Source organism: Cupressus sempervirens, chromosome 1 (assembly GCF_028749045.1).
Source record: "Cupressus sempervirens isolate cs-2001-9-10 chromosome 1, ASM2874904v1, whole genome shotgun sequence".
NCBI classification, from domain to species: Eukaryota; Viridiplantae; Streptophyta; class Pinopsida; order Cupressales; family Cupressaceae; genus Cupressus; species Cupressus sempervirens.
Window position 1 is genome coordinate 587986649 of NC_143118.1, and position 27985 is coordinate 588014633.

Below are 27985 nucleotides of genomic sequence, written 5' to 3' on the forward strand. Positions count from 1 at the left end.
GATCATTCTGAAAATTCCAGGAATTCCTAACAAAAGGTCTCCAAGCTCAAGAATAAAATGAAATAGTTAGGAAGGGATGTCATAGTGGATAAGGTCATGGATTATATAGGAATGTTGTTTGCTCACCTAAAGAGACCTTTTGTTATGGAAAATTCCCAGGATATTGATAAACTGTGTACTGTCCACTATATTTGGTTGGAGAAGAAAATGAATTTATTCCAACAAGAAAAAATAACGTGGTTAAGAGAAATAGCAAGGGGAATAATACAATGAGGAAATTAGCAAAGGTCTACGTATCTAAGAAGAAGATGATTTGTTAATGTTGGTTAAAGTCATTCCACTACCATCAAGATGTGTCAGCTAGAGGGGTACCCTAGTGGTTTGGATCCTTGCTTCTGTGCACTATATAGCTACCAGGATGTACAACAAGCTAAGAAAAAGTAGGATTTATGTTTACCAAACCTAGCTAGAACACCCAATTCATCTCAATACAAATTCAGGATCTGTAAAAAGGTTTATATAGAGGCATTTTGGAATTCTGGACACTGATTTGGGTCTTTGAATAGTTTGGGGAGGGGAATTTTATTTTTTTAAATGATGCAATCAGTTCAGGTTGTGATGAAGATGAGTTGGGATCAGTCTATAGTTGTAGAAAATTTTAGGCTTCAGAAGAAAATCTTCCTATCTGGGCATCCAAAATAGTTTTTCTCACAAAGGAAGATGTGTAAGAGTGTTTTCTTAGTCTCTCAGTAGAAGCAGAGGGAGCAATTTGGGAGGAGGAAGTTGGGTTACCCGATTTTGAGGGTAGTTGTAAGTGATAAGAGAATACCCATCTCAATCCTTGCAACTCTACCTCCTGAAAACCCATTCAGCTGAAATTGGAGGCCATTGTTACTATAAGAAGGAAACAAAAGATAATCAGGACCATTGAAAGTATCTATGTTTTTCCTACTAACTATAACAACTTTTTCATGAAGCCTTGGTGTTTGAAATCTTCTACATGTCGATGGATTTGAGCCATGAAAGTGATGATTCTAAAAATACTAGACATGAGAAGTATCGAGATCTTTATTCACAAGATGTGGATGATATGGAAGATGAACAAAAAATAAAATAGTGAATTACCTATTCTTTCTATCACACAACATTCCAAACTCTATTTTCTAATCATAAAATAGTGAATTACCTATTCTTCCTATCACACAACCTTTTTAGTATCATGTCCTTGGGGAATTCAAAAACCATGTGCATCGACCTTACTAACATTCCTTTTCAAGCTATGCCCATCTGTCATCCATCCTAAGTACCAAAATCATTAGCCTTTGTTAGATCAATAAGGTCATTGCCTAGTGTGACAATAATACACATTATCTTCATAGGAATACAATCCACATAGAGACATGGTGTCGTATTCCAAGATTTCTTAGTTGTCACACACATTTTCCCGTAGATGCAAGGTTCAACCAACATGCTTTACTACTTACCCAATTTGTCTTTACCTTTTAAATGTCCTTTACTATCATGGAATATGTCCTTACTACAAGAGCTCCTCTCAGCTATAGAACATGTCACTAGTCAAATGCCTATCCAATCTATTGTGACCTATTTGACCAACATGGCTTAGTAGTATACCCATTTGTGGCACTAATGGCCTTATATTCAACAATAAATAAGCCAACAAAATTAAACAAATAATAAAATACTATGACTTTGATATGGCCTTATTACAATTATTTGCAAGAATTGGTCTTACTGTTGATAGTACATTGTGCATTCACAGAAATAACACATCATCATCATTTGAATATAGCAAGACCTAAACCTCGTATTCAGAGTTTGTACTTCTTTTGTTAATTGTGAATCTCATGGATGAGATTTGGGAGTTTACACCTCCATTACTAGTGCTTCTAAATTTTGAGAAGGTTGTAGCTTCACTTCCTTTAGACTTAGAAACTTCTCCCTTCTCTTGGATTCTTGATTTCACTCCCAATCTCAAGTCAACTTCCTTAATGCATTATATTTTTGTTGTAGGTGCTCTACTAAAGGAGTTTTGGTTGAGCTCACACCCACACAACCAATGTGACATTAAAAAGTCATCTCAGAAACTCATGTATGTTGCATTTTAACAAATTTCCCTTTTATTTCATTTCTGTTGTGACTTTATATTATCATCAAATTAATCCCAAGAAGATATAACACAATCATGTTGGGGAAGAGCCAATATCATAGAAAAATAGTTTTATGATATGCCTTTACATATATCATGAGAAACCAAGCAACTAAAATATCAAGAACATTTGAAATTTGCACGAACAACACACTTTTTTTTAACTAAGTAAATAGTAGCTAGCATTAGACTGACTATCAACTAGACAGCTCCATTTCTAGTTTAAGGATTATTTGTTCCTTTCCACTTCTAGAATTTCTAGAATTTCTAAATGTTTTCTAAGTTTTGGGATGACAAAAAGAATATTTATAGATAAGCTATGTTTTTGGAGTTGGTCATGGAAATGGAAAGAGGTCATTCAATGCAAAATGTTACCTTGGTTTTGCTAACTTTTTTTTGAAACAAAAGTTAAAAAGTGGTTCAATATTTATATTCATAGTATAAACTTTTTTAACAATAGAACTCCCATATGTCATATAGAATAAACATGTCACCTTAAAAGAAAGATCCTATACCAAAAATGTCCACTTAATGGACTTGACTTTACCAATAAGCCCAAATCAACTATTGTACATGACTATAAACAATATAGCACATAATGATACAGAATTTGCATATCAAATCCTTTCTTTAAGTGAAATCTTATGTCGGTAAGTGATATCCATGCATGCTCCTATGGTTCCTGACTTTGTATCAAATTCATTGGACAAGAAAGCAATAACATCCAAAATTTGTTTGTTTGTGGAATTGGTAAATCTCCTTGCAACTTCATCCACATGTACCCCTTGTTCTATAGCTAGATTTGCAAGTTACTCAAATATATATGCTTTGAACTCTTCTATGTAAAGCTTCTTTTGATGCAACTATTGAAACAAGACCAGGGCTTATGAACTGATTTATGCTAGTAGTGTGGTTCGCCACACTAGGTGGCCCCATATGCGAGCCCTTAACAAGTGGACTTGTAGGAGTGTGAGTAAACCACCACCCTAACTTAAAGATTGTCAATGTGTAAAAATACAATCTAGGTTATGGAATGTTATTTTGTTGAAGTCAGTAATAGGCCTAATAAAGAAAGCATTAACATTTTTATTGTTCTAGAAGCTCCTCAAATGGCCATGTACATGCACATGGGAACCATTTTACACAACAACTAACTCTATAGACTTCATTGCATCATTAACACATATTTTCACTTTGATTTTCCTTGATCTGACATCCAAATAAAATGACACAATGGTTATTCTTTCTTCCTTGGTAAAAACCATTCCAATCAGGGTAACATTAGTGACTTCCACTCAATCTATTATATAGTTCAAACTATTCTCTGAATGCTTATGTGTTGTGTAGTCAATCAATGGAGAGAGTGGTCTCTGACCAATATTTTTTTACCCCTAACGATGATTTTTTAATGTGCAAACTCCTGTAGCCAAATATCAAATTTCTACAAACATTTTATTGGCTAAATACCAACCTATAAGCCAAATAGCTAACATGAAGTCAACGTACAATTTTATGGCATTCAAAATGTTTTTCTAGATGATCCGGGGTTATCTAGAGTGCCAACAATATAAACCAGATTCTTCTTTAATTCCAGACAGAAGACCAATGAGCATAAAGTTGATTTTCATTGACACATACACCACTAACTTTCCTTTTAGGATATTCAAAAGTCCTTACATGTATCCATCTTGTAGCAAACCACTTTTCTCCCTCAATAATAGGGAAACTACTATGCAGACTGGTATCATCAATTGTAGCATCTAGGTGTAGATTGACTACCACACTTGGCACATTTTGACCACAAATCATCCTTTAATTGGTTCAATCTTCCCTCTAAATAATATATATGCAATTCTAAACTAGTCTAGATTGCACTTTAACTCCTAAGGTTGGGGATACAAACTAGACACAGATTCAAAAATAATTAAAGATTTTACAATATCTATAATGATCGAGTTTATAATGCCATAGATGACCTCATCCACTTATTTAACAAAAAATAATTATGGAATTAAAAAATGAAAATGATTATAAAGGACCAATCAACTGCAATTTAATTCTCCATGCCATTAAAATAATCAAAAAAGAAATAGACTTTTATAAATCATTGAAATATAATCTTAGAATGTGTCGTGTTGTTGTGTCTTTATTTAATGAAATGTGACTTTACAAATTCGGTCACTTCCATAAAAAATAAATCATGCCCTTTCTTTTTTTATAATCGCACAAAGGGCCCATTTGGCAATGGGAATACAAGCGGAATAGGCATATGTAAAGCCTTAAAATTTTGAATTCTTTGTGCCCATTTGGAATATGAAGTAAAATAAGAATACGTATTCCAATTTTGGCCCAAAAATGAGGTTTTGCAATTCCACCCAAATAGGTGTTATTGGAACACGTATTCCTATTCCATTTTTATTTATTTTTAAAAATATAAATTTTGGGATCTGCAAAATCTCCATCAAATATTGGCTGAACCAAACAAAGAGAACAGGAATAGTAGCCCCATTTTCTATTCTAGAATACGTATTCCAAAATAGCTATTCCTATTCCCGCAGCTAAATGAGCCCTCTTCAGTTTTCATATACACTCAAACAAATTGGTTATTATACCAATTTCCACATTACAATTAATTTTATTACTTACAGCAATCCTGGGAGGCGGTGACTTTTCAAATAAATTTCCTAACAGATGTGTATTGTTTTCTTCCAACTTTGGCCTTCGATATTCGCAAGCCCTCTCTGCAACCTAGTGTATAGCTTGTTTTTTTCACATTTCATCATCCTTAGAAAAGGCATGATTGATATCGAGTTCTGATACTAGGTAATCGGGAAGTGCTTAGTTTCATCTCTCGCCTACCATTTTTTGTGAAGCCGGCTCTGACGTAGTGGTTATGTTCTTATCTGTCTTTTATAATTGTTTGTTTCTCCTTGACATTTTCACTGATTCCCAAACACTCATCTCTTTAGAGGGAACTATCTGCCATATGAAGCCTTTAAGCCATTCTCATATTTGGTGCTGCGTATATTGACGTCCTTCCTCCCTTTGGCTTCTGCGATGTCACTAATCTTCTGATACTTCGAGTATGACTTAAGTTTTCTTCAGTCTTTGGCATGATATAACTCCTTGTCTGATGGTTGTCTTTTGATTTTTGTTTATGCGTAGATAGTCTGATTTTGCTGCTCCAGTTCTAATGGCTGCATATACTTTCAATGGATGAAGGCATGGATGCAGTCTGCAATCATATTCCAAACAGTCAATGATGTCGTCTTGATTATCATACATATATTTCTTGTTTTGTTTTACTTCCTTCGCATTGTGCCATGACTTCTATATTGTCGTAACTGTTGGATTGTATATACATCATGAGTCTGATTTCTAGGATGCATCATTCAAGATACCACTTAGTATTGGTTTGAACTTTCTTATTGCCATATATGCTTCATCCGGCTTTGTGACATTTACAGGACTGATTGAAGTCTTTTAAATAACTTTATTATATTGAGATGTTTCTGTTTTACGTTATTTGTGAATGATGATACCGTCGATGTTGTATGTAACATGGTATTCTTCATATACAGTTATAAATATATATATTTTTCACTTCAACACCTAATCAGTTTATACGTCTCATATTAATGATGATAGATAATCTATTCTTTAACTTGTTTTGTATTGCTTTTTACTCCCAACAACATTCATAAGGAAGATTTCTGTATATGTTTTTTATTTGTTCATGCTTTGATCTTTCTGTGATGACAGATCTGGAAGTCACAGTGCTTCCTGTAGTCCTTTGTTCTTAGGACCCAATCCCCATCATAAAACTAATTATAAGGAATGTAAATGCTCTTAATTGTATAGGAAAGAATAATAACAACATTCGGCCAATCAAAAAAGTGCACCACACCCTTCAAAGTTCATCTTCATACTTTTTCATTTCATACTCCGTCTTGAAAAGGCATAGGTATACTGGCTTCCACAAACAGACCCAGAAATCCATGAATACAAGCAAACATAAATCACAGAATTCTAAGAATCAATGGCCCACAATATTCTTTTGCCTATCAGATGCAAAAATAATAGCATTTAGAAGATAAAACATGAAAGCAATCACTATAGATTCACAAGTGTGACGTCTTTCACTCATCAATAGGAAGTTGTGAGAAATACAAATTTAAATTTAAATTTCAACTCACAACCCTAAACCTAAAATCTTTGCCCGACACTTAAAAGTTGGTCGGCACATGAAGGTGCCGAGTGCCAGTTTTACTCGGCACTTGATGGTGCCGAGTGGCAGATTCCTCGGCACTTGAAGAAAAATGCTCGACATAGGAAGGTGCTGAGTGCCATATTTACTCGGCACTTGATGGTGTCAAGTGACAGGCAATAGGTGCTGAGTGAACTCGGCACAAACAGGAGCTTGGTAGCAATAGATGCCGAGTATGCTCGGCTCCAAAAGAAATGCTTGGCAACAATAGATGCCGAGTGAGCTGGGCTCCTACTGAGAAATTATAACTTAAGAGATTTCGACGTGAATGCTTTCACCATTAAAACCAGAGAGCCAAAGCTTTAAGCTTTCAACCAAACTTGTCAAATGAAACATACAAGGGAAGATCAATAGATTCAAGTATGCTTGCTTGCTTTCTATTCAATCTTTCATTAAACTATGACAAAATCTGGGAGCATTCGGCTTCAACTAGAAAAAAACCTAAAATGTTAAAACTTTAAACTTTCAATAAACTTTAAACTTTAAACCTTAAACTTTCAACTTTAATGGCTGCATACAATGGTGCCTGGAGCAATCATTGCTTCAACAGAATGAATCTAACAATGAAAAATTTACAGAGTGACCAAGGGAAGCACGTGCAACCGCAAGCACAAACTTCTTTCCTTCTTCCTTCTCTACTCAGCTCTGCAACTTCTCTCTGATATGCTTGATCTGCAAATTCTTTAGAATGAATGAATAATCATTCCTTTTGTCTCATTCCATTTTTCCCCTCTTTTCTGATTTCAAAAAATTTCACCCACCGTATTTATGTTTATGTCTGTTCTGGATGTCAGAGGTGGTAGGTGAGCGTTTGGCTCAAGGGGCAAACGTATACTGCCATAATAAATATTCCAACACTCCCTCTTTGTCCTGAGCCAAACACAATAAGGATCACAGCTAATCCAAATCAACTACACCAAGAATCTCTCTTAAGTGTACGAAAGATCCAATGCCTAATGGCTTGGTAAAAATATCTGCTAGTTGCTGCTTAGACCTGCAAAATTCTATTTTGATATCTCCATTCTCCATCAGCTCTCTGATGAAGTGATATCTAATTTCTATGTGTTTGTTTCTCCCATGGAAGACTGGATTTTTGGACAATGCAATTGATGAGATGTTGTCACAATAAATTGTGGTTGCATCCTCTTGCCTTACATTCAAATCTGTCAAGATCCTCCTTAGCCAAATTGCTTGACATGCTGTTGCATTTGCTGCAATGTATTCAGCCTTTGTTGTAGATTAAGCAACAATAGGTTGCTTCTTGGATGCCCATGAAATTGCACCCGATCCCATATGAAACATGTATCTGGAAGTGCTCTTCCTATCATCTAAACTTCCATCCCAATCATTATCAGTGTAACCAACCAACTTGAAATCATCATTTGCAGTATATAAAATTCCAAATCCCTTGGTACCTTTCAAATACCTTAAGATCCTCTTTTCCGCTTGTCAATGGTAATCCTTTGGTGTTTCCATAAAATTTGGAAATCAGACTTACTGCATGCATTAGGTCTAGCCGAGTTGCAGTCAAATACATTAAACTTCCAACCATATTCTTGTATAGTGTTGGATCCACTCTCTTGCTAGATTCTTCCTTGCTCAACTTTAGACCTATTGCTATTTGTGTGGGGGCTACCTTACTATTCTGCATTTTAAATCTCTCCAAGATCTACCCTACATATTTTTCTTGAGAGATGAATATGCCATCGTGCATTTGTTTTACTTCTATGCCTAGAAAGTACTTCAAGAGACCTAGGTCTATCATTTCAAATTCACTTTTCATGGCCTCTTTGAATTCACCAATTAGAGCCTTATCATTACCAGTAAAAATTAAATCATGTACATACAAGACAACAATCAATACATTACTATCTACTATCTTGATGTAAAGAGTAGGCTCACCATTGCTTTTGCTAAAGCCATTGCTCATCAAATATGAGTGAATCCTACTGTACCATGCCCTTGGAGCTTGCTTGAGCACATAAAGAGCTCTCTTCAACCTATATACTTTGATCTCCTCGCCTGCAACTTCATAACCAGGTGGCTGCTCCACATACACTTTTTCTTTCAATACACCATTTAGGAAGGCGGACTTCACATCCATTTGAAATACCTTCCACTTATGTTGAGCTGCAATTGCTATGACAGCACGCACAGTTTTCATTCTTGCAACTAGGGCATAGGTCTCATCATAATCTCTGCCATACTGCTATTTGTAGCCCTTGACTACCAGCGTTGCCTTATGCCTATCAATCTTGCTTTCAGCATTGCATTTGGTCTTATAGACCCATTTCACTCCAATCACTTGCTTCTTGAGAGGCAATTCAGTTAGCTCCCATGTCCCATTTCTTTCTATAGCATCTATTTCCTCATCCATGGCATTACACCATTTCTTCTCCTTAATAGCTTCCTCAAAATATATTGGATCACTACGAAAAAATAATGCAAAATTAACACTCTCATCATAATCTTCATACCTTTCATCTTGGTATATCTCCCTAAGACTCTTGGTCTTTCTTGGTAACAGGGAGGAGAGTGTGGGATTAGAATCTTCATTGCTGTTGCGTTGCTGACTAGCTCGGTCTTCACTGGTACTCGGCACTGACACTTGGTCATGCCTAGAGGAGCTTGGCAATGTCTGAATCTGCTTTCTTTTTCTTCTATTTGCTCCTTCTTCTTGCTGTTCATCAGCATCCTTTTCATTCATAATTAGCACTTTACTAGAAGTGTTCGGTGACTCATCAGTTAAACCATACCAAGACTGATTTTAAAGAAATTTCACATCTCTTGAAAGCATCATCTTGTTGTTCAATGGGTCATACAATCTATATGCCTTTGATTCTAGGTTGTACCCTGTGAAAATGCATTTCACACCTTTGTCATCAAATTTTTACCTTTTCTCTTTAGGCACCTATGCATATGCAACATATCAAAACACCCTTAAGTGTTCAACTATCCATTTTATTCGTGACCAAGCTTCCATTGGTATTTTGTCACGGACTACCTTTGTAGGACACCTATTAATTAAGTAAACTGTTGTTGCCATAGCCTCTCCCCAAAATTCAGTTGGGAGACCTTTCTCTTTCATCATGCTCCTTGCCATTTCAACAATGGTCCTGTTCTTTCTTTTAGCCACTCCATTCTGCTGTGATGTATAGCTGGCTGTGAGCTCTTTCTTAATGCCATGTTTCCTGCAAAAATTTACAAAAGAATTGGAGGTATACTCCCCTTCTCTATCTGATTTTAGGACCTTGATATAATGTCCACATTCTCTTTCAGCCTGGGCTTTAAATTCTAAAAATTTATCAAATGCTTCAGATTTATTCTTTAAGAAATACACCCATGTCCTACGACTGAAATCATCAATAAATGTCATGAAATAAGTACTCCCCCCAATGGAAGTAACTTGCATAGGACCGACTAGGTCGGTATGCACTAACTCTAATGGATATCTAGCCCTCTTGAAATTTCCAAAATTAAAGGGAAGCCTATGTTGCTTACCCTAAATACAAGCCTCACACTTGTCACATGAATTTTCTATGCGTGACAAACCTTCTACCATTCTTTTATTAGACAACAAATTTAAACCAACACAGCCAAGATGACCATACCTTAGGTGCCATAGTCATGAGGGGTCTTCAATCACACTCTTTAGAGCTAATTGTGTGGGAGGTGCAGCACAAACTTGAGATGAGAAACATGTCTCTATCCTCAAGGGAAACATTCTGTTCTTTGTCATTTGAACTGCTGCAAGTAAATTCTTGCTCCCATCCTTTTCATGAATGACACACGTGTCATTCTCCATTAGCACTTTGTATCCATTTTGAATGAGATGACCAATGCTCATCAAATTTTGTTTCATACTAGGGGCAAAATACACATTTTGTATTTCCCTTTTCTCACCTTTCTTGGTGCGGACCATAATAGATCTTTTGCCCACAACTGGTAGGGTTCCATTATTACCCATCTTAATTTCTGATTTGAAACTCTTCTCAATGAATGAAAACAAGGTTTCATTACCACTCATGTGGTTGCTACGTCCACTGTCGAGGTACCAAACCTCAGGGCTTCCTTCTTCACCAACATTACACATGATGAAGGCAGTAGCATTGGGTCCACTTCCCATGTTCACATCAACCACATTTTCTTGTCATGACTGATCATTCTGCTTCTTCCAGCATTCATTTGTATAATGCCCATATTTATGATAGTAGTAGCATTCTACATTACTCTTATTTGAGTTGTAGTTTTTCTTACCTCCTCTTGAAGTATTTTGTGAGCTACTTGCTCCATCTGCTCTTCCTGAGCTTTCTGCTGCAGCATTTCTTTGTCCTCCATTTCCTTGGCCTCTACCTCTAGAGTTTCTGCCTCAACCATTTCCTCCTCTCCCCCTTCCTCTTGGATTTGACTGAGCCTTGAATTCTTGCTCTTGGGAAGTAGAAGAAGTAGATCTATTGATCCTATGCTCATGGGTTTGAAGAGAACCCATCAACTCGTCCATTGTCAAAACAGTGAGGTCTTTTGCCTCTTCTATTGTCATGACCAAATGGTCATATTTATGAGGTAAACTCCTCAATATATTTTTCACTATCCTCTACTCTTGATAGTCTTCTCCATTTGACTTCAATTGGTTAATCACATTTGAGGTCCTTGAACTGAAGTCTACAACTGATTCATTTTCCTTCATCTGAAGGTTCTCAATTCCCTCCTTATGTTCTGTAGCTTTATAGTATGAACTTTATTAGTTCCCTTGAAATTTTTCTCAAGGATATCCCATGCTTCCTTTGTGTAATTTGCTGCTGCAATCTTAAGGAATATAGACTCTGTCATTGCTGCTTCAATCAAACTTAGTGCTTTTGCATCTTTCCTCCTTAACTCTTTCAAATGAGTCTTCTATGCATTTGTGAGAGCAACATACTGAGTTGGGTCTATTACATCATTGAATCTATTGACTACAAACTCCCACAAATAATTTGCTACCATAATGGTCTTCATTTTCTTTGCAAATGTATCATAATTCTATCCATTAAATGATGGTGGTTGCTGCCATATCTTTCTTGCATCTCTTGCCATGTCAAATATTCCAAGAAAAAGAAAATGCCCTAACTCACTATGGATGTGGGGCCTCAAAGCTCTAATACCATGTGAAAAATACAAATTTAAATTTAAATTTCAACTCACAACCCTAAACCTAAAATCTTTGCTCGGCACTTAAAAGTTGCTCGGCACATGAAGGTGTCGAGTGCCAGTTTTACTCGGCACTTGATGGTGCCGAGTGGCAGGTTGCTCGGCACTTAAAGAAAAGTGCTCAGCACAGGAAGGTGTCGAGTGCCAGATTTACTCGGCACTTGCTCGGCACTTGATGGTGCCAAGTGAAAGGCAACAGGTGACGAGTGAACTCAACACAAAGAGAAGCTCGGTAGCAACAGATGTTGAGTATGCTTGGCTCCAAAAGAAATGCTCAGCAACAATAGATGCCGAGTGAGCTTGGCTCCAACTGAGAAATTATAACTTAAGAGATTTCAACATGAATGCTTTCACCATTAAAACTAGAGAGCCAAAGCTTTAAGCTTTCAACCAAACTTGTCAAATGCAACATACAAGGGAAGATCAATAGATTCAAGTATGCTTGTTTTCTTTCTATTCAATCTTTCATTAAACTATTACAAAATCTGGGAGCATTTGGCTTCAACTAGAAAAATCCCTAAAATGTTAAAACTTCAAACTTTTGATAAACTTTAAACTTTAAACCTTAAACTTGCAACTTTAATGGCTGCATAAAATGGTCCCTGGAGCAATCACTGCTTTAACAGGATGAATCTAACAATGACAAACTTATAGAGTGACCAAGGGAAGCACGTGCAACTATAGGTAGAAACTTTTTTCCTTCTTCCTTCTCTGCTCAGCTCTGCAACTTCTCTCTGATCTGCTTGATCTGCAACTTCTTCAGAATGAATGAATAATCATTCTTTTTGTCTCATTCCATTTTCTCCCTCTTTTCTGATTTCAAAAAATTTCACCCACCGTATTTATGTTTATGTCTATTCTGGATGTCAGAGGTGGTAGGTGAGTGTTTGGCTCAAGGGGCAAACATATACTGCCATAATAAATATTCCAAAAAAAGTTTGTTTATTTTCTGAGCTGAAAAAGTAACTGAACTACTAGAGATATGTATAGAGTATCATTTGGATAAATATGAGTTTATGTGTATATCTTGTTCTCATACAACTACAATACTCTTTTTCCAGTTTTCCATCCAATGTTGGTGCGATGGTTGGAGCCATAGTAAGTGGGGAAGTTGCTAATTTCATTAGATGGAAAGGGGTGAGTATGTCTGACATCTTATGTCCTATTTGTCATACATATTATTGTCATACATTATTGTTGTGATACTTTATTGACCAATGCTTGTCAATTCTTGAAGTAATTTCATATTGTAAATTAGAGTTTCTTTACAAAGCTTGGGTCTAGCTATTTTATAAAGGCACTAATAGTAGCAACCCATCCCAAATATTGTAGGATGACTCATTATTGCTTTTGCAAATGTAAGTTATATACATAAAAAATTGTATAGAAATTAATTGGCCATTTTCAAAATGAATAATTGTAAATATATTGACAAGATATGTTTGTGAGGGCTGAGTTTGAAATGATTTTGGAATCATGTAGCTTCTAAACAACAACTACAAGCATAACTTTCATTCAGTCATGTTCCCTTTTTCTATTTTGCAGGATTCTACGTTGTTGTGTGTGGGTAGATTGTTGATAGGCTTTGGTGTGGGAGTGATATCATTCATAGTAGGCTTATCAACTTGTCAATGTGCCTATTTTTATCAAAGATTTTTCAAGGTGGACAATTTATTTAGATTGTCATGAATCTTATTATCTCCTTACACCATGGTAAATTCAGGTGCCTATATATATTGCTGAAACAACTTCAAAGAAACTGTGGGATTCTCTTGGTGCTATAAATTAGGTATGATTCATTCATGACTTGATTTTCCCTTAAAAGTATTATCTCAACATGGTTTTCAAAGGAGAAGAACATGACAGAATCAAGAAAGCCTTAGAAAGTCTATACAAGAGGAGTTCTCCATTTTTGCTTAGGATTTACTTTACATGATAGGATTTGGTTCATCTTAATCATTTTATGATTAGAAAAATGCTTGTTAAATAATTATTATTTTGCCTACCAATCAGGTTTAGAAAGACCATTAGTTATCATTTCTGGCCAATCTAGAGAATGACCTATTTAGGAATGGTGATGCATTTGTATGCTACAATATTGATGAATAACAAAATTTATTCCATGCCACTTTTGGGGAGGCAAAAATGGTAGTTAACTAAACATATGACAACTTATCATATGTATGCTTACGCATCTTATATTCTTAAGGTTCTATTTCATCAACATTGATATGGGCAATGAATGATTCCATGCTTTAAAATAGCCAAACTTGTTTCCACCTTATTGTGTATGAGATATTTTTATTGGGTTGACTATGTACTCAAATCAAGAATTTAAATAATGTTGGATCGAACGAAATTTTTACCTTTTCATTCCCATCAAATCCATGATAATGTCTCGATTATTTGAAAAAATGTCCCTATTTCTTCATGGGTATCAGTAGACTAGATAAGTTCCATAAATGCTAGAAGCCTGATACAAGTATACTACCTACAACTAGTGATTGAAGAAAAAATGTATGCATATTGGATGCAAGTCCATATGGTAAATCTCAACTCACTAGGTATTCTTCATGGGTATCAGTTGGCTGGACAAGTTCCAAAAATGCTAGAAGCTTGCTACAAGTATATTGCCTGCAACTGGTGATTGAAGAAAAAATGCATGCATATTGGATGCAAGTCCATATGGTAAATCTCAACTCACTAGGTATCTGGTATTTATATACTAAATCCTTTAAAAAATTCATGCTATCTTTTTGTTGCAGAAGCAATCTAGGAATATGCACAACTTGTAAACCAACCATATTTTGATTGCTTGTATTTTTTGCAATGTCCAAAGTAGCATCCTTATAAAACTCAAAATTTAGGGTAGACCCTAATTGGCTTGCTGAGGAATCACATTCATTTTCTAAAACACATGAGAATAATCCCTAACTGGCTTCATAAGTGATATGTTTTTAGATTTTTCCTTTTTTTCTAATTGTATTTTGATATTAAAAGTATTGGTGATTTTGGTAATTGGTTGTGATTGAAGAAGATTATAGGAAAGAATAAAAAAGAAGGAAGATGGCCCTGAGGTAATTTTTAGGATGGTGTAATGGGGAGTTAATGAGATCAGATGCAAAACCTTGCTCAACAATGATGTGGCAAACAATTGGCATCTTCAGTGTTTGTGGAGCTTTGGCATTTTGGACTCTTCGTAGGGTATATTATGGTATGTAATGTTGCTCTCCCAATTATTTGTTTGTACATAAATATGCTTGCGTGTGGCATAAAAATATTTTACTCATCTAAAGTCAAAAACACCTATTTAACTCCTAAAAAATAGTTACAATGTGTTAAGTCCAACTGGGACAGCTATGCAATACGACATCCCCTTCTTCCCATTTGATTTCATAGGTAGAGTCATGTACTGCAACATTCCTTGCTCCTTTTTTTCAAATCATTAGAGAACAAAGAGATCTTGAGACGATCTCAAGTTTTTTTGACTTTATTCTAATACTCTTCAAATGAGTCTTTTCCAAATTAAATCAAAGTCAAAAATTTCTTCTCTTCCAATTGCTCCCATTTCCTTTAATGAGATATTTGGATTCTGGAATTTCATTTGATTCCACTAGTGTTGAAACTTTAAAATATGTAGAAGAGAGAGCTCCTCTAATGTACTTGAATTATTTAGTGTTTGTTGCTCCTCAGCAAGCTCCATCGTGTATGGAGAGTGCTCCAAAATCACTCTTTGCCCCTATCATCACATAGCGATGCAAGTTTTGAAAACTATAAAACTATAAAACTATAAAATTACATACACTTACATAAATATAAAAGCTACACATATGTAGTTGGTTTTAGGATCATGCATCATCTTTCTTAATGTACTTTAGTAGCTATAACTTAATACAATTTCTGTAGTGATCAAATTATACAATTATTTTATCTAAATATTTATCAACATATTTGGACCTAGCTAATGGAATTGTTTATGGATACTAAAAAAAATATTATCTTGTAAGTTTCTTATCCTACTTGAATCCTTTTCAACATTACACTCAAATATATACTCAATCATAAAGCATCTCTCAAAATGCTCTACCAATGTAGTATATTTGTAGACTCCACTATCTAGCTTATATCTTAGCATTGATTTCCTACTAGTGTTGACTTTCTTCCAGGAGTTAAAATCCATGTGTTCATATTAGAGAATGAATGATAATTATAATAGTAAGGATGATACCAGATGAGTATTTAATCATCTTAATTCACAAGTAATTTAATTATTTAGCGAACTACTTGTGAGGTATATACTAGCCGCAATGTTGAATTTTTAAATAGTTTTGACCAAGCACATAGCTGTAGTTGACCAACTCCTTAGAGTGCAACATATATTTAAGGTAAAACTTATGATGTCTTCATTTTCAAGATACAATGATCACAGTAACCTATTTGTTCAATTTTATTGCAATTGTTAAAGGTTTACTATTTTTACTACCAAGGTTGGCCACCATAAAAGATAATTACTATTTGGTTTCAATAGAAAAATCAAAATAATTGAGCACTTCAATCAAAAAATATGGGAAAAATAGAACAAGCCAACAATGGAAGGAAGATTCTAGAAGACAAGAAGCTAGATAAGGGATGCTAGCAAAATTAGAATAAGTCAATAGTTCCATCAAGAATTGTAACAATAATAGAATAAGTCAACAATGGAAAGAGAATTCTAGCAAACAAGAAGAAGGACAAGGGAAGGTGGCAATTGATGATGACTTCATTTTCTAGGTATGAAGATCACATTGAATTTCTAATTACTAAATTTCAATGCACATGTTAAAGGTGAATCATGTTATGTTTTGAACTAGGGTCTAGAATATTATAAATTCAATAATTAGAAACTTTAACATCAAACCACAAGATAATAAAACAAAGAATTATCCTAGGAAAACCCTCCTACTCATTGAAAAGGCCTAGTCACACCCAAAATATACCCTTTATTGAGTTTATTCATTAATTAGATTATATTATTTAAAAGTATCCATGTAATGTTTATTTTGCATACTTTCACCCATGATTAAGAGCAAGTGATAGTGGTCATAGTATCATCTAATTGATTATATATTTTTTTTTTCAAATTTGGTTGTAAGAAAGTGCATTATAATTACAGCCAAGTCTACATGCTTAGACTTGCCAACTTTAGTGGGTTTGACCAGATTTTCTCTATACCAAGGTCCACTGGCATTTTCTAGGGGAAGTTTCTTCGTACTAATATATGCAAATATTGAAAAAATATAATTGGAACAACAATTTTTATTTGATAAAAATGGAAGAATTCATATGTTGGTACAAACTAATATTAGAAATACATAGTATGATGACATGGTGCTATACCAACAGTGTAGCAACAACACTATGTCAAAGATATTGTAGCCTCATTATAGAAATGTGAAATTCTGAAATAAGCACACAATAGTGAGTGAAATGCAAGCAATAGATTATTTCCTTTCAAAAATTCTTGAGTTTCTTTTTGGTTCTTTTAATTAAAATTCTCCCCGCCTAAAAATATTTTCTGAGTGTTAAAATAATATTCTATAGAAAATAAAGAGTATTTTTTTCTTAGCGATAAATATATTTGCACTAGAAAAAAAAAACATTTTGGAGATTAGAAATGTCTCCACAAATCTTATACACAAAATTTACCATCTATTGAAGATCAATAGTCTTCATTAAAAAATGCCATAAAATAGTGTGCATTGAAAGCCATTCAAATATTTTTCAGAGGATTTATTCACTCCCTTCACCTAATTATCAAATACAGTGCTAGTACTGAAAAATGACTTCTATTATGCTCCATAACAAGAAATGTTAAGCACCATGTATGCAAATTCTTAATGTAAAGTACTTTGAAAATGGAAATCTTGAACTATCCCATTTCTCCAAAGCCTCTTTTTTGCTGCAAAATAAATGTCTTCACTCTTAAATAAAGTCTTGCCATTATCAGCATAATTTAAGTCCACCATGTATGGCCCTAGTTACCTCCTTCCTATTATAGAAGTAGATATGTAGTAGTATCTAATGGGCACTTGTTTTAGATTGGCTCTTATGTTACAAGGATACTACAAGAATCCATCAATAACAAATATGGTTCCCCTGCCTAGAATGTCACCCCTACATTTTTCCCTTAGTTCAAGGATCTTTTATATTAGGCATTGGAATAAAGGATCTTTATTCCAGTTGTGATTATCCCTGAAAAAGAAAATATGCTTATCACAAAGATAAACAAGGATTTTGGCATGTCATGAATTTATTTCAAGAATTGTAAACTATATGAATCAAATGTTTTGAGGCCTTTTCTTGCTGTGTTTTAGTACAAACATAAGGTACTAATTCATACCAAGCTGAAAAATCAACAAGGCACTCCTTTTCCATATTCCTCAAGACTCACGAAGCCCAACCATTCTTTCCCTCCTTGCAGAGAGTAGAAATCACTTCAAAAATGTTGATTCTTCATTGGATAAATCCCTTCGGTACCATTGATTCAAAAAACATGGTAGCCTCCTTAAATTTCCCAGCCCCACATAATCCATCAACCATTATTCTATAGGTAACCACAATAGGATTCTTTGATTTTCCCTTGTCTACAGAGACCACTTACAATTATATTACAACTAACAATATCTTGCTTGCCAAAGATACACATCATGGTATCCAAAAACCCAAAAGTGCCTTCAAAATTTCCATCTTTGCACAAATAGGTAATATAAGTATTCTAGGTAGCAACATGTAGTACACACCCATTGTCATTCATCTCTTCCAACATCTTCCCCACCTCTTCAGAATGACCTAACTTGAATAGACCATTGATAAGAATAGTGTAAGTAATAGTATTTGGTCTCATCCCCTTGTGCTCCATCTTAGACTTTAGCTTCAAGGCTTTATCCACCTCCCCCAAATTAGAGAGGCCCCCCATCAAGGCCATATAAATATGAACATTCAGACATAGTCTCTTTTTCTTGGTCATATCATTAAACAATTGAAAATCCTGGTTTACATCCATGTTGTTGCACAAAGCATTTATAAGTGTACTATAAGTAACTAAACTTGGTTCTAGCATTTTATCAAATAGTTCGCGTGCATCATCTAAATGATTGGGATTACAGTGTTCTTTCATAAGAATGTTATATGTGCATATGTCTGGTGAAATGGGCATTGTTTTATATAGGGGTTGGAGTAGATCAAAATGCTTGGAATTAAGAAGAGCATTGAAAAGTGTATTGAAAGACCTGATTGTGGGTTTTGGATTTTTGAATTGAGGCATTTTGTCAAATAGTTCCATGGTTGCTTCAGGTTTTCTGGCTCTTCTGTAAAGTTTGATGACATGACACAAAATGTCTTCTTTGCATTTGAGGTTGTCTTCTTTTTACATTTGATTTAATACATTTTCTATTTCTTCAAACATTTTTGCACTTCCAAGCTTTTGAATGATAATATCATAGGCAAACCCACTAATTTTTTACTTTCGGTTGTTGAAAATTTGTAGGGCTCATACTAAATTTTTTTCTTTGACTAGCATACGTGTGTGTCCATTCATTGTATGGACTTGTTCACAATTTCATCTTTTCCATGCTAACTCTTCAATCCAAGAGTGCGTTGAATTTTTTGGATGTTTGTGTCAAGAAGTTTGGGTAAGAAACCTTAATTTGTCTTGTCACTTCTTGTAACTCATATTTGTGAAACCTTAGAATTTTAATTTTCCTTATTTTAAAAGGTGTTAGCTCAATGGAAGAGCACCTAAATTACAAGCAAGAGGATGGTGGTTTGAATCCACTATGCCTTAACATGAATAAATAAATAATATTCTAGTTTATATTTTATAATATTATTTAATTTATTATTTTATACCATCTCTCTAAGAAAGATAATGAGTGAGATTTAAGACATAATTGTTTCTATAAAGATGATTAAAATTGCCTCTAAGAGACAATTATATTGTTGTTCCTTATTGTCTTTAGAAGACAATAATTTAAGACACTCACTTAAATACAATACTTAAGACAATACACAACTTTATTTTTGTCTCAAGCTAAGACAATTCATTTAAAATTTGTCTCAAAGATTATCTTAAAACCCCCCTTTATGTTGTAGTGACTTCTTATTCTAGATGTGTTAAGTTAGGTGTCCATAAGTTTTAGTTAGTGTTAAGTTTATGTGTTTTGTCAATCATGAAGTAGTTTGTTGTCAATTTAATTAAGAGTCATTTAGGAATGTTGTTGAGTCAAGCTATAGTATAAATTGACATCTATCATTCAATAAAAAATAAGCTGGAAGTTCTTTCTTTCTCCTCTTTGTTTTTGTTGTTCTATTTTTCTAATAACATTCTAATTTTAAATAGACCCTTCAAATTTAAACATATTTTTGTAGTTAATTTATATATTTTTTAAGTTCTATATTTTTAACAAATTTTACAATTTTGAATAATACCATTTATTGACAATTCTATTGGTTCTAAAGAAATAAAGCAATGACATCTCAGTAAAAATAGACATTAAAAGGAATAGATGCCAGCCTATACATTTATGAGAATAAAAATAGATATTAAATGGTATAGATGCAAGCACATGGCCACATTAAATTGATATTATGGGAGCATGAAATGGATATTAATGGGTACCTCTGGTATTTTTGTTTGTGGAATTTACTCTACTCAGATACAACTATCATTTCTCACAGCTATGATCAAGTTAGGATACACAGAATAAATTCAATGAAGATGCAAAATAAAATTTTGCCATGCTTGAAAGATTAATGCAACAATTTCTTTTGTGATTCAGGAAAAACCAAAGTTTTTGTTATGCCCTTGAGTATACTAGATGAAAGGCTAGTTATTGAAAATGCCCTTTCTTACTGAATTAAGATAAATAGTTTTGTTAGTTCTAAATTAACTATTTATTAATGTTCTTATGTGTAGAGTACACACATAATCTCTTCAGCCATTCACATTTTACAAATAGAGCGCTCATCTATCTAAGATAATTTGCGTTAAGGCCTTTTCTTCTCGATAAGTAAAAATTGGTATAGAGACTTTCTTTGTCTTATCACTAGGTATGCTAAATTTTTGACAGGATGCAAGACATTTTTTATAGCATAAATTTGAATAGTTCTCACCCTCACCCTAGATCTAGTTCAAGCTTTATGAATAAGGTTTTTATTTCTCTATTCAATCATTTACTCAAGCATTTGCAATGAACTTAAACCCTCATGCCCTCTTGGCAGAGAATGGACTAGCTAAGATTTTAAATATGTTGTTATTTAAAAAAAAAAATTAGCACAACAAGGTTAGGTATTTTCTTGTTGTTTGAGATCTGTAAATAGTTTGAGTATTTACAACTCCAGCTTCTGTTGTCCTACACTTTTCCTTAGAATTTTTTGATACCCATTATTTGCATCATTCAAGTTATGTGTGTAAGGAAACTTGACAATAAAGAATATAACCGTTTCCACATAACCCATAATAGATCTAAAATAAACATGGAATTAAAATCCACATGCAAGAGAATAGACAACATACCCATAAAATGTGACACAAGATATACCCTGGGAAACCCTCATTGAGGGAAAAACCCAGCCTCCAAAAGCATCCATCATCATGTATTATTTAGCAAAAATACCATTGCCATACAACCATGGAAGCCTTCATGGCCATAGCCACAACCGAGAAAACTATGTGAACAAGCATGAATCCACACATCCCATGCCATGCTTCTAACCTTCACAAATGCTCCCTTGGCTAACCTGTCAAGCCTTGTCCCACTTGACTCTTTCCTTTTGTCTTCTCCTTGTCACTCTTACTCTCTACAACAACTACCCTTGTGGCTGCTTATATAGTAGCAAGTCCCACAAAACCACTAAGTGGTATTACATAAACCATGTGCTACCTAACCCATTGACCCCACATTTAATATTGGGCTTTTAATTCTTTTTCCCAATATTAAATAATTACATCAAATATTATCACAATGTTACAATACAACTCATCAAGAATATTCTATGGGAATCTTTACATGTTGCACGTCCATCTAGGTACAAAATTACATAATAAAATAAAATAATAAAATATAACAATATTATGCAATGTGTGCAACACCCATTATCTCAACAATCTCCCACTTGTTTTATACATTGCATAGGGTCAATCCGTAGCCACATAAATGAACAAGGGAAAAATCCCTCCCAGCACATCCACCGTCATGGATCAAAATACACCAAGTGCTCCATTCTGGTACTCGCAACAAAATCAAAGTATCCAACATCTCAAACATGAATGATCTCATGTCCTATTATGCCACTGCCACTGGACATACATAGAAGCCATCCAAAGAGAAAGCCACCCAACCTGTCACATTAGAAGATCATAAAATCCTATACCAACTGAAATTCCAAGCACAAAAACTTGATCCAAAGGTAATCACATGTATATGTAGTTGTCAAAATATCCATAGCTGAAATAGCACCCACAGCAAAGTGCCAAACCCATCCAACTATCCATACCTCAAAGGTATAACAAGTGAATCTCATATCACTGACATATCTAATCTATAACCTGCAATCACAAGCCTCAAGAGCAATATCGGCCACATATATACCAAGAAGCTCCCACTGCAAAAGATAATGTCAAATCTATAAGAAATCCACTCAACACATCTCAAAGAAGTGAATCCATGTAGTATCAAGGACATCCACAATACATAAACTGATATCCTGCAAGAACAACTCTCATAACAAGTCTCCAATAGTCTCCCAAATTCTCCACAACTAATAGAGGAAAGAGAAAGAAAGAACCATGTCATCTCTCACATGACATACATGAGCACAAACCAGTGATCACAATCTCTAACCAATATCAAATCCAATGTAAGCAAAACTGAACATCCAAGAAGATAACCAAGACCAGAGAAACCATGCAAATCATAACCTGTATCATGTCCTTCTACACACACCTCTAGATGTAAACTATGCAAGTATGATCTCCTCCATTAAACCCCAACAAGAAGCCTCAACAACACCCAAACCATACCATATAACTCATCATGGATGTAAGCCTCTCACAAAAAGATCAAACTCAATAAAATGATTCCTAAACCAAGGAATAACCATTCCTAATCCAAGGAATATGCCCAAATATAAAACCATCTCCCAAACTCAACCAACATAACAACATATGCACATGGAGATAACCAATGCTGAACCATCTTTCAAATGAACCCTCCAGAACTAACTCATATACCATAGCTCAAGATCCATATCAATGAAAGACAAGCATAAATATAATGCAACTGAGAGAAACAATGGGCTATACCTCTCAAGTAGCAAACCGTCGAGTAGACCAAGAGTGGGGAATGAGAATGCTCATCAAGATACCCAAGTCTCCAACCAAGACTCATCTAAGAACAATCTCCTCTCAAGTCCATATCAGGTGACTACCCCTCGGACTTCCTGCTGAAACCATCAACTGTCCCAACAAATACATCTCTAATCTAAGAGAAATCAGCATCACCACTGTCTCTAAGTATCCATGAGCACCTGTAACCAATCAATCCATGCCAACTCCAAATGCAACATAGCAATATCATGAAGTATCCAGCTTATGATCAGTGTACTCAATACCAAGAAACTAAACCAAGATCAATGTCAAAGTTCCAACCATAGCCTCAGGAACATAAACATGACAACATGATCTTACCATCTCAACTAAAGAGATAACATGCTCCATATGAACATACCATAACATGTCACAACTCTAAATGCGTATCAAGAGTATACCATGACATAATAATGAAACCATCCTCATACCAAGGATAACATGCCAAATAAAAGCATAAACCACACCTTTTCTAAGAACTTTGTGAGTCCTCAAGATGCAACCATCTCCACACACCATGAAGAAAACCATCTCCACATACCAGGAAGAACCATCTCGACACACCATGAAGATAACCAAGAACTCCATGAGTCCTCAAGATCTAACCATCTTCAAACACCATGAAGATAACAAGTGCACCATGCAAATGTTAAAGACACTTCTGCAGCAACAGGATCTAAGACAAACCTCCAACATCCACAAACACTCAATAAATATATCAATGCCAACAACTCCCACTCAACCATGGTACCAAGTCACCTATGGCATCATAAAATCCATCCTCTCCAAACCAAGAAGATATAAACCAAACCGGGAACTAATCATGCACTGTCACCCCATCACTGTCACAAGCTCTCACTAAATCGTGTATCCAAGCTATCCATGACATATGATGAACAAATCCATCCTCTAACCATGAGAATCAACCAAGGCATCAAACCATCAAAGAACTCAAAGTGCACATCATGAGCTCCTCAAAAGAAATCAAATAACCATGATCCTCAACCAAGAAGATATACCACCATAACTGAATCAAAAAATCCAAGCTAATGAACATCAAGGATGTACCTGCATAACCAATCATGTCATGCCAAAATCTATGACACCATGATCACATCCATGAACCGAGCATCTGGCTCTCAATATGTCCAACCTGTCAGCATAGAATAGTCAACCACAATCCTCCACCATGACTGTACCTGGTAACAACTTCTGATCCCTTTTACATGAAGATAAAATCATAAAATCATGTGACTTAGGGCATAGAAAACCCAAATCCAAGACACCAATCTGAATATGCATCAATAATGAAAGATTAATGGGCAAAGACAACCCATAACCAAGCTATAAATACAACCTATAAGTATAGACCGCTTACAACACTGCACAACTTGTAGATCCAACAAGTCATCATACATATCCAAATCCAAACACTGATAACCATATCATCATGAGACCAATTTGAAATATGAACTGAGTATACAATGACATCAAATCTTAAATTTCCAATGCCATAAACTCACAATGTTACCATAGTCAAAATATACCTATAAACTGTTCAAATCAATATATCAACAAATAAATCATGCCAAACTTGCACCAAATCTAAACCAATTTGTAGATCTCTCCAAGAGCTTTCCGTTGACTACTCGAAGTCCAAAATCCGACTCCGTATGCCCAATTTATGCCCTAATCCGTGCTCAAAATAAATAACATCTAACTTTAGGGCTTTTAAAATCTAACAAAATTTTAAAATCACAGAACCAAACCTATGCCATCTTGTAGTGCTCTGAATTAGCTTTCCAACGCCTATAAGAACTCTAAAATCTGATATTCTGAGAGAAAGTTATGGCCGTTTTACTAAGACAGTCTTTTTACCATTTTCAGTACGATTTTTCATTTTTTATTTTTTTCAGTGACGAAAATTCCGACGGGATTAAATTTGAGAGCCATCATGGGCTGAAACCAAAAAACCTCTTTCATTTCCTCTGAACATGGCCAAACTAGGGAATATTATATATCAAAATTTATGGAAACATTGACCCGGATCCAATGGTGAGGTGTGTTTTTACCCAGGAGGCCAGTTTTGCAAGCTACCCCCCAAAACCCTCATTTAAATGAAACATCCGAAAAAATCTTTTTATCCAACAATTTCATATGCCCAAATCTTTTAACATCCCATCATAACAGCAAATCCAAAAGCCCTTAGATCTACAATAAATCATTCATATATCTTGCCCTTTCTTTTATCCTCTCATGCATTCCCATGGATTCAATCTAGGGTTACAATAATAAAACCATAGCTCTGATACCACTTGTTGGGCCCATTTGCCGTTGCACCAAAAGCCATGACTGTTAGTGAACATGGAACACCACATAATTAACCACCTATGGGCAAGGGAGCATGTCACATCACCCAACAATCTCCCCCTCGACATGCATACCAGGTGCTTACGCGGGTCGGGAAGGCACTGGGGAGATTTGAACCCATGACCAAGCCAAAACCAGGCTCTGATACCACTTGTAAGGAAACTTGACAATAAAGAATATAACCGTTTCCACATAACCCATAATAGATCTAAAATAAATACGGAATTAAAATCCACATGCAAGAGAATAGACAACATACCCATAAAATGTGACACAAGATATACCTTGGGAAACCCTCATTGAGAGAAAAACCCAGCCTCCAAAAGCATCCATCATCATGTATTATTTAGCAAAAATACCATTGCCATACAACCTTGGAAGCCTTCATGGCCATAGCCACAACCGAGCAAACTATGTGAATAAGCATGAATCCACACATCCCATGCCATGCTTCCAACCTTCACAAATGCTCCCTTGGCTAACCTATCAAGCCTTGTCTCGCTTGACTCTTGCCTTTTGTCTTCTCTTTGTTACTCTTACTCTCTACAACAACTACCCTTGTGGCTGCTTATATAGTAGCAAGTCCCACAAAACCACTAAGTGGTATTACATAAACCATGTGCTAAAACCATGTGCTACCTAACCCACTGACCCCACATTTAATATTGGGCTTTTAATTCTTTTCCCCAATATTAAATAATTACATCAAATATTATCACAATGTTACAATACAACTCATCAAGAATATTTCATGGGAATCTTTACATGTTGCACATTCATCTAGGTACAACATTACATAATAAAATAAAATAATAAAATATAACAATATTATGCAATGTGTGCAACACCCATTATCTCAACAATGTGTACCTAGAAGAGTGACCAAGTGTTTCGAGGCTCTTGCAGAATCATTCTAAAAATATCCATCATTCTTTAAAGATTTAATAAAGTGCCACCAATCTCAAACTAAGAGAATTTTAAAGGGTGGCCAAGAAAACAGTGTTGCCCTATTTACCATGAATTGGCATTACTTGAAGCACAGGCAAGGGTAAAAGTCTCCACACTCAAGAACAAAATAAAATAGTTAAGAAGGGTTTTCAGCGTTGATAAGGTCATGAAGTATATAGTAATGTTGTTAGGTCACCTAAAGAGACCATTTGTTATGGAAAATCCCTAGGATATTGATAAACTATGTACTCGGGTCCACAATATTTGGTTGGAGAAGAAAATGAATTTATTCCAGTAAGCAAAAATAACATGGTTAAGAGCAATAGCAAGGGGAATAGTACAATGACGAAATTAGCAAAGGCAAGAACAAGGGGAATACCACTATTACAAAGGCCAAAGGTAAGAAAAATGTGCTTATAAAGGATAGGCATTGGAAATTGCAAGTCAATACCATGTTGGGATAAGAATGGAAAGACATGAATGGGAGGAAAAACAATGAAGATCAAATATAGCTCTATAAAGATCAAATGCAGCTCCATAAAGATCAAATGTAGCTCCATGGTAGATGATATTTTGTCTTGTGTCTTTGTCAAGGTGTTTACTAAGTAAGTGTTATAGCTCAAACAATGGAAAGAGCACAATCAACTCTTCCACATCAAAATCCGAGGAAATAATAAGAAATTTGATGTTATCCTCAACTTGTACTCACAAGAAAACATCATTTCTTTTGGATTGGTTGATGAAATTGGTTTGGAGATGTTAGAAAAAACCACTAATATGCTCTAGGATTATGTGCAAAATGTAGTGATAAAGATGCTCAAGCAATATAAATTTCCTCTTGTACTTACATCCTACCCCACTACTGGGAAACCTCATGGCATGCAAACTGCAACCAATGACTTGAGAAATCATCAAACAAGAACAACAATTAATTTTACAAAACAATAATATTTAATATTCATTAATGTTTGCCACCAATTCCTTGGGTAATAAAGGTAGTGACAACATTCATATATATTATCTTAACCAAGTAATGGGTTGTGATCCTTGAAAAAGCACAATTAGCAAAAGAAGTAATAATATTAGCACTTGCACCTTTGAAGGGTGCAAGGATTGCATCGATAGTGTTATAGATAAGATAGTGTTACATACACCATATTTAACTTTTCTTTTGTCGAGGTTCATTCTATCATGCTATGAGACATGGAGTGTGAGTGTTTCCGAGCTATCAAATTTACAGATTTGGGATACTTGGCCTTTCAAATGGTACACATAAATGTTAGTTGAAGTCACCATGGGAGTTACATAAATCTCACAATTATTTTCCCAAGTTCCATTATTTGTCATTTTTTCATAGTTTTATTTAAAATTCATTTCACCTTTCTAAGAAAAGAATGGCTCAAAGTCTGAACGATGCTCTATAATGTATACCACTACCATACTACGATACTTTGAGTGTTGTTTTTGGTCATCTTCAAGGTGATATTTTAGGGCTTTGAAAAAACAATTTTCATTTAGCAGAATTTGCACCATTCTAATCCTCAATCCATTATGTCAAGCCTTTTTTTTGGCTCTCCTCATTTTCTGCTTCATCCAATAGGATATTTAATTGAGATTGCACATATCTAATGGAGGAAGAGGT

The 27985-nt window shown here is 34.9% G+C and overlaps 2 pseudogenes; both read right to left on the bottom strand.

Annotated features, from left to right (window-relative positions):
* Nucleotides 1-2784: 2784 nt before the first annotated feature.
* Nucleotides 2785-10057, bottom strand: LOC149578789 (replication protein A 32 kDa subunit A-like; annotated as a pseudogene).
* A 7858-nt stretch (nt 10058-17915) lies between these two features.
* Nucleotides 17916-19197, bottom strand: LOC149578790 (putative pentatricopeptide repeat-containing protein At1g53330; annotated as a pseudogene).
* Nucleotides 19198-27985: the final 8788 nt, after the last annotated feature.